Source organism: Anabrus simplex, chromosome 7 (genome assembly GCF_040414725.1).
Source record: "Anabrus simplex isolate iqAnaSimp1 chromosome 7, ASM4041472v1, whole genome shotgun sequence".
In the NCBI taxonomy this organism is placed as follows: domain Eukaryota; kingdom Metazoa; phylum Arthropoda; class Insecta; order Orthoptera; family Tettigoniidae; genus Anabrus; species Anabrus simplex.
Genome location: NC_090271.1, coordinates 197,229,044 through 197,236,547, shown reverse-complemented (window position 1 = coordinate 197,236,547; position 7,504 = coordinate 197,229,044). Strand labels below are relative to the sequence as shown.

Genomic DNA, 7,504 nt, shown 5'->3' with positions numbered 1-7,504 from the left:
GTACTAGGCTGCAAGACAGAACTGGAATAAGTATAACCATGCCGGAACACTTTACTTGGACAAAGAAATCTAAGTTGTCTAGGGCCACGGATATACAATGCATTACCTGTGGACTTGATCAGTGGCAATCAGAATACCCTGAAGAAAAGGCTATTCACATGGCTCATTAACAATTATTACAAAGTAAGTCAACTTATACATTTCCATTATAATATTTAAATCAACTAGCACACTATTCCTCTCTACTAAGAAACCAACCTTCCCTTTAACCCATGTCCCTCCTTTCCAGTTCCTGTTTATTACACCAAATGCAGAAAAACAGTTCATAAAATTACTGTAGTTAAATATCACCAAAATGATAATGGAGTAAATGATATTCACTAGATGCCATGATGTACATAATCTAGTTATCTAGTTTACCCCATGTGGGATTCAAACTGTATCTTTTACTACCTCTCTATGTATATATAATATATTGATTGTGAATAAAAATGTTTAAAATAATTTTAAAAAAAGATATAAAACAATTTGTGTGTAAATTTCTATGTGATGGTGTCATATTTTAAGGTAACACTCAATCTACTGTAAATCATAGTATTAAAGTATTAGGGTATTTGAATTATTTAAGGAATGTGTGAATTTGTATATGGATGTGTTGTATTTACAATGGTAAGATAATAGTTAGTGTAAAAATTTGAAATAATTGAGGTACATGTGAATTTGTATATGACAGAGTTGTAATGTTAACCCGCCAATGCACGGGTTGGGTCTGTGAGACCCATGCGCTGGTATTTCCAACATTTTCTGATAGACGGTGATAGGAACCACAACTGAACCACCAATTACATGGCTTGAGGTTGAAAATGCACTCAAGAGCATGAAGAAAGGAAAGGCAGTGGGCGTAGATGAACTAAGTGCAGATATGCTGAAAGCAGCGGGAGTTCCAGGAATCCAATGGCTCTATAGACTGCTCAACAAGATATGGGAGGAAAATACTATTCCTGAGGACTGGAAGATGGGCATCATTGTACCTCTGTTCAAGAAAGGAAGCCGACAAAAATGTACTAATTACCATGGTATCACACTACTGTCTCATGTCCTGAAAATATTGGAAAAAATAAGAGACCAGAATCAGAGATATTGTTGAACCAATTTTAGAAGAAGAGCAGTATGGTTTCAGACCAGGAAGGTCAACTACAGACCTTATATTTGCAATTAGGATGCTAATGGAAAAATACTGGGAGAAGAACAAGCCTTTATTCCTAATATTTTTGGACATTGAGAAAGCATACGATAGTGTACCAAGGGAAAGAATTTGGCAATGCATGAAAGAACTTCAAGTGCGAGACAGCCTCATAGACAAAGTGAAAATGTTGTATAGTGGGAACAGAAGCTGTATTCAAGTAGGATGTGGTTTGTCGGACTGGTTTGAAACAAAGAGAGGAGTGCAGCAGGGCAGCTCATTGTCACCACTTCTATTTATTATTGTAATGGATGTAGTAATGAAATCTATTAAAAGGAAAGAACATGGAGATATCAAAGCCTTCACATTTGCAGATGATGTTGCGATCTGGAGTGACTCAGAAGATGAATTGGGAGAGAGAATACAAAGCTGGAATGAGGAGTTTAAGAAATATGGTTTAAACATCAGCAAGACCAAGACGGTGGTGATGAAAGTGTATGGGGAAGGAGCAGAACCAATAGTCATGTTAAATGAAGCTCAACTGGACAGCGTTCCAGTTTTCAAATACTTGGGTAGCGTTATATCAAATGACAACCTAAAACATGAGGTGAACAATCGAATCAATAAGGCAACACAATTCTACCACCAAGTAAGACACCTGCTGTGGGATGAGCAAATACCCATGAAAACAAAAATGGCATTGTACAAGTCCTATTATACACCAATTCTTACATACAGTCTCGAAACCACAACACTGACCAATAGAGATAATTCCAAACTTCAGGCAGCTGAAATGAAATTCCTACCCACTATGATCCAGAAAACCAGGAAAGACAACATTAGGAATGAGAAAATTAGAGAAGAAGTAGGAATAGACAATTCTCTCCTAAATAAGATTCAGATATCAAGACTGAAGTGGTTTGGTCACATGAAGAGGATGCCAGTGAACAGAACTGCAAGGAAGGAATTTGACAGAAAGGTAGAAAGAAGACTACCCGTGGGAAGGCCACGAAGGAAATGGATAGATTTAGTTAAGAGCGATGTAATGCTGAGAGGTCATGATTGGGACAAGTTGGTGGAGGAAGAATGGTACAAGGACAGGATGAGATGGAGGAGGCTCATATACCACACCCAGGAAACTGGAGATGGTTTAGGATGATGATGATGATGGTGATAGCTGCATACTTCCGGCTTCTACTACCTTCCTGTTTTAACTGGTGTAGTATTCCTGCAGACGAACATGGAAGTGATTGCTTTAGTACGTGAGCATTTGTAAGTTCTAGTGCTCTGTGGGCCTGTGAGACCCAACCCATGCAGTTGTAAGGTTTTTTATCATAAGCATTTTAGTTTTCAATTTTAACCATGTACACAAAGAAGATTATAGGGTGATTATATCTTACCGTCTTGTCCAAATCCGTGGTTTAGCTAGCCTGGCTGTCTTTCACCTTAGTTCCTTGGGATTTTAGTACAGAGGTGAGACTGAAAATGGGTTGACCTGGGCTAATGAGTTCGTTTCTTCGTAGGTCTAAGAAAAAGGAGTGTTATGATGTCAGCAATCCACGTGATATGGAACGAGTTGCCACATTATTGGAGGAACCATTAACAGATGATGACATTAACTGTGGTTGTAGAGAGAATGTGCATCCCTGTGTCCGGAAGTGGACGTGATTTGACAGTTGACAATTGGTTTACCTCGTACCCTATTGTCAAAAAACTGAAGCATAAATGTAATATTACAATGGTTGGTACTTTTCGAAAAAATAAGAGAGTTGCCCACAAGCTTTGTTGTAGCTGCAAAACGAAAACTTCACAGCAGTTTATTTGGCTTCCAAGAGGAAATGACGTTGGTTTCCTATGTTCCAAATAAAGGAAGAACTGTTGTTTTCCTGTCGTCGATGCACAGCGATGACAAAACTGAGGAAAGTATAAGAGGAAAGAGGAACCCTCAAATAGTCACATTCTATAATTCAACTAAGGATGGTGTAGACTGTGCAGATGAAAGGACGGCATTCTACGACGTGGCTCGAAATACCAGACGTTGGACAATGGTGGTCTTCTATGCATTGCTGAATATTGCAGGCTTTAGCGCATATTTAATATTCAGAGCCAACAACCATAACTCTCCAGATGCAAGGAACGGAATAAATTTTTTGAAGAAACTCTTATTTCTTCTAACTGAAGAACAAATAAGAGAAACAGCTGTCTCAAGATATCTCCCTAAGAGCATTCGGGATACTGCAAGAAGGATATCTGAGTTGACGGCAGAAGCAGGACGTGAAAATACAAAAAATGAAAGAGGACGTAGTGCATACTGTAGAGACAGAAAAACCCGTTACTTGTGCTGTTCGTGCAGAAAATTAATGTGTCTTGAACACTCCGTATTTGTGTGCAGTGAATGTAAAGCTGAAACGTGAATGTTCCAGTGAACTTTCTGGATCATGAAGATTAGGTTATGATGATTTCATAAAGTTTGACTTAATAAGTTCTGAATTTTATGATCAAATAAAATATTGTGTGTAAATTTGCTGTGGTTAGATAATTGCTTTGTAAAATGTTAAGTAAGTGTTAATCATCAACAGTTTTGTGACAGCAATGTGTTTAGAATGTTATCTGAATAGGAGAGAATGAATACTGAAAATAAAAATATATTAGCATACCATAAAAAAGAAATGTGATGATGGGTCTGTGAGACCCAACCCGTTTACTCATGTAACTTTTTGTGACCCGTGCACTGGCGGGTTAAGCTAGTTTTAAGTTTACTTCATTATCATGGTACTGTAAATAATCATTGCCACTAGGATATTTCCCAATATTATTGTGATGTATCTGTTAATAATAATTTTGTTCCTGTCCTATATTGTAGTGCTTAAAAAAGATGAAAACATGCAACAACACACACAATGCAAGATTTTACAGCTCCCTAAATGTATTTTAAACTGTTGAATCTCCATATGAATTCATCTCTGTCCAAAATTTAACAGTTTACACTGAAAACTGTATTTGGCAGATTTCCCTACTGAAAGTCTATAGATGTGGGCAAGTCTGTCAGTTACATACAATTTTGCTATTGCAATAACTGACCACTTTACAGCTTTGAGACATTCCCCTGGTGAAAATATGCCATTTCTTGTAAACCTCAATGTTCTCAAGGGGACGCTAATGTAGTAGACCTATTAATGACAACGGCCACATTCTTCTTTCTCAACATTAGGGGAAAGCTGGCAGTATATATTTCAGATTCAATTTATATCGTCTTGGATATAAGTGGATTTCTACTTTGTTGTACACACAGGCTATGTTCATGAAAATTTTTTTTTTTTTTTGCTAGTTGTTTTACGTCGCACCGACACAGATAGGTCTTACGGCGACGATGGGACAGGAAAGGGCTAGGAGTGGGAAGGAAGTGGCCGTGGCCTTAATTAAGGTACAGCCCCAGCATTTGCCTGGTGTGAAAATGGGAAACCACGGAAAACCATTTTCAGGGCTGCCGACAGTGGGGTTCGAACCTACTATCTCCCGAATACTGGATACTGGCCGCACTTAAGCGACTGCAGCTATCGAGCTCGGTGTTCATGAAAATACCATATCTGCTGTTTGTTTTCATAATAATTATTTTTACGGTACTATGGCCTAATATATTATCATTGATTTTAGAGATTTATGGAATAGTTGTCAGATTGGTATTCTTCAACAAGGGTGCCCATGCCCGGGGGCAAGGGGGAAAGGCAAAAATCTAATGTAGTCAGGTGGTTTTCTTTCAAGAAAATGATTTAAAAGTTGGTCGTACGTAGAAGTGGTAGTACCACCCCCCACAACAGGCAGAGGATACCATGGGTGGTATTCTACCGTAGACTACAAGTCGCCATTCATCTTCTAAAATATTAAAAATACTACATACCCCCAGGTCTAGCCCCCCCCCCCCCCCCTCACAAACTGTCATATGGGTGCCCATGTTCTTCAAGCATTTATTTTTTTTGGTAAGTCTACCATAGATTCTTACGGCATGTTGCCATGTCATATATGAATACAGTAGAACCTCGATAATTCGAAATCGGTTAATTCAAAATCTCGCCTAATTCGAAGCAGCTCTCGTTCCCGGAAACATGAGGCACGGTTTTGCATGTTATTTAAATCGTTTAATTCGAAATACGCATAATTCGTAATTCGAAGAACAATGTCAGTCCCGTTATCGAAATTCAGACTTTTAATTCGAAACTGCCTTTACATTTTGAGAAAAAAAATAGTATTTTACGGAGTAATTTAAACTCAAAATTTCTCCGCGTCATGAAAGAACGCGTCTTCCGGAACGTGAAGGGGTAACTTTGCACACTTTCACCTACTTCGGCGTGTCTACAGTGTGCTTCATATCTGCTATGTTCGAGCGGAATCGTAATTATCTTGTATTCGGAGTTTTTAGGAACGCCATAATTCACAATATCACGTAGCAGGCAGTGTGCGGAGAGGTAGAATCCGCGAACTTTGGCGATGTAGACAGTTGGCGAAAAAGCGTGGCTTATAGCCTATAATCAATTCGTATCGTACGCACCAATATTGTCAATGCCGATGAAACTACATTGTTCGTTTGTTTTGTTTTTTTTAATGCTGAAACCAAATGGACTAATGGTTTTAAAGGAGAGAATTGCCAGCCGGCAAATGTACTTTGTTGCTATGCAGTGCACAGTGCACACGGAAGCGAGAGACTTCCTTCCCCTGTCATAGGAAAGTTCTAAAAGCCACGATGTTGAAGGGCGTCGGGCACTTTCCATGCCAGTACAAGGCATCTAAAAATGCAGACAGTACAGTAGGCCTAATCCAAAAAATAAAGCATTTGCACAGGGTAGTCAGCATAATTTTTCCTCGTCTTTGAATCGTGTTTTCTTCCTTTCGTTGCGTGAGGTTATATTTGTCATTGTTTTATACAAGAGCATTATCTGAATGATGTAAATGCACCTTGTTGGATACATTTCTAAAATAGTGTTTGCCATGGCATTTGAAAAGTTTAAACTGAGAATCAAGGTGATTGCATACATTAATGGGTCTTAGAAATGCCATGGCGGGAAATCGTACAAGTATAGTCACTGTACTGTTGTTGTAATGTGGACGGAAGCGAGAGACTTTCTTCCCTCGTCATACGAAAGTTCGATAAGCCGCGATGTTTTAAGGACATCGGGTACCTTCCGTGCAAGCACAAGGCATCAAAAATGCACACAGTACAGTAATCCAATTAATAAACCACTTGCACAGGGGAGCCAGTATAGATTTCTCCTCGTCTTTCAATCATGTTTTCTTTCTTTTGATTTGATTGCGTGAGGTTATGTTTGCCGGCGAGTTATCCAAGTGCATTGATTACTGTAAATGCATCTTGTTGTATACATTTGGAAATAGTTTTTTCCATGATATTTGAGAGCTTTAAACTGTGAATCAAGGTTAACTGCATGCAGTAACGGGTCTTAGAATATACTGTTAGGCCGCAAGAGTTGGCATTTCCGAGGTACGTGTTGGTGGTTAATTCGAAATCACGTAATTCGAAGTCCGATTTTTGCGTCCCAACGACTTCGAATTAACGTACTGTATATAAATTACTGTATATAGCATGGACTGTATGAATGTTTGCGTGAATATGGAACTTATATATTGTGTGCTGGAAAGATGTTTTGTGCAAAATCATTGTCTTATGGATATTGAAGTAAGATTCCATGTTTTGGAATTTCAAGTTAAGAGATCTTTTATCGTATTTTATCTGTATTTTTCCTTTAGTACTGTTATAAAATATTAATATTATATAACTGAACATCTAATACTTGGATTTAATTTGAGATATATTATAATAAATCTGATTAATTTCAGTGTAAAATTTTGCATTTATAATCATGCGTACTATGGTAGGCCTACTCCAGTATGTCAAATCTGATATAATAAATAAATACCATATTGCAAGAAATCAGCTTCATTTCCCATATCAAATCTTATTTACATTGAATCAATAACAGTAAATTTCTACCTTTTTGATATGGTACTTATATTTGCTTTAAGCAAATGAATTAATTTACAACACATGTTACATTCCATTTGGAACATCTTCAGCTATATTACAACGCTTAGGTGAAATTAAGCATACCAATGTTTTTAAGAAGATAAATATAATCGAAACAGACTTTCAACGTATTAGGTCGTGTTACGTACATGTAGTGCGTGTTGAAGAAATGTAGCTCAGATCCTTTCAAACAGAACAATGATGACCTAGGCCACCATAGCTCAATTGGTAGAGCAACCGACGCGAAATCGGGAGGTTGTGGGTTCGGATCCCACTGGTGTCCGGCT

At 38.0% G+C, this 7,504-nt stretch overlaps 1 non-coding gene across 1 annotated transcript; it reads left to right on the top strand.

Moving 5' to 3' along the window:
- The first annotated feature begins 7,427 nt into the window (after positions 1 to 7,427).
- On the top strand, positions 7,428 to 7,504 carry TRNAS-CGA (transfer RNA serine (anticodon CGA)). The gene has a single exon. It is a non-coding gene; the product is annotated as a tRNA-Ser (tRNA).